This window comes from Lactuca saligna, chromosome 2, assembly GCF_052625555.1.
Source record: "Lactuca saligna cultivar CGN05327 chromosome 2, ASM5262555v1, whole genome shotgun sequence".
NCBI lineage: Eukaryota > Viridiplantae > Streptophyta > Magnoliopsida > Asterales > Asteraceae > Lactuca > Lactuca saligna.
The window spans coordinates 140270359-140272135 of NC_136418.1; positions in this window are offsets into that span (position 1 = coordinate 140270359).

Sequence of the window (1777 nt, forward strand, 5' to 3'; positions counted from 1 at the left end):
AGTAATCATCATGATAGTGGGAGCATAAAAGTTATGATTGTATGATTATTATAGAAAGTATTGCAAGTTGGCAATATTAATTATAGAAAAACAAGAGTTATACCTTGCAAAGTCGTAAGGGTTGTAAAGTTGTTTTGCTATAATTAAGGGAGAGAATATTATGCTTCATTTCAAATCTAAAGGATTAGGTTGAGAAATGTTGATAAATTTAGTCAAAGGTACATAGTGTGTTCTTAAAATTTCGATTATGATTACGGTATTCCTCTTCACAATTCGAATTTTGAGAACATAACAAATAAAACATTATGCGTCGTGTCCCACACACTTCGAGTATAGGATCGATTGCAAATGCTTTAATGTTTGACCATTCTAAAATTTTCCAAATGTCTAGCGCATTTAGAGGGAAAAAGGGACTAGAATTGGTTTTGACTAAAATAATTAAAAAACTATCAAAGGACAATCCAAAGTTCGACGAGGATTGGTCGCTTGTGAGTAGTTGGAAGTATAGTATTGGAAAATATGGAAATGTTTCCATATTGGATGGACCATATCGACATCATTACAAATAGAAAAGATTCTATTAAGAATGAATTGTCATGAGGAAAATATGGAAGCGTGTTCATATTAGGAAGTAAATATTGAAAATCTATGTCTAGATTAGAAACTTTTATGCAAAAGGATGTTCAAAGGAATGTACTTTGAGTGAGAGACATCATATCTAAGGAATTGTCTTGTAACAATCTACGTTAGAGGACTTTGTAATATCATTGGCAATAGTCTTTGAGACTTTGGTGCAGTGACATTACAAAATGATCGTTGCATAAAGTGTTAGAATCTAGTATATTCTATAAGTAACAAGAATTTGATATTCTTACACTTAATAAAATGGATTTGGAGTTGTAAAATGAGAATGATTGGAAATGTGTTCAATTTGTCTATTTCACAAAAGTAAGAACCATAGGTAAACATTGTGTGCATGCTAGGAGCATGGGACAAGTGTAATAATTCAAGTAAGAAGTTGATTACCCGAAACGACAAATAATGAGTAATCAATATGGTGATAAATAAAACGTGTTTTATTTATGCTCAAAGGGTTGAGGGCATATGGGATTAGTATTATTCTTGTGTTTCACTTTGCATGTTTTGACTTCCAGAATAATTGAGTTTATTAAGAATAATCGAATTATTCAAACGGGCCACAGTCGTTCATATGTTTGAAGTAGATATGAATGAAGACTGTCGTGAATTGGTGTGTGGATTGTCTAAAAGAGTATTAGACATAAGCAAATGTTTGCTGCAACATTCATGAGTACTTATGAATATGAATTTGAGCATTGGATTAAACCCACGCTCACTTGGATCACTCCATGAATTGTATCACGAGTGATTGGTGAGACGATAACATCTTATATTCTTGAAACCGAGATGTGTGAGTTGTATCTTGCTAATCGGTTGCACATTGATAATATGAAAACGCACTAGTAACTTGGTGTTATAAAACATATTTTTGTGTGTGATTTGGTTAGTGAGTGCAAGCAAGCATTGTATCAAAGTTTATCCGTTCCTTTTATCCAAAGAAGGATAAAAGCGATATCTTTGGGCCCCTCGATGGTTTAGTGATGACAAACGTAAATGCTCGGCCAGGCTAGGGCTAATTTGATTTGTTCAATTAGTTTGCCATCATAAATCAGAAATCGAGAAGTAGTACAAAGAGAATGATTAGAAATCATATCTCATATGATATCTAGAATGGAGGAATATATGATCCCTTATCTAA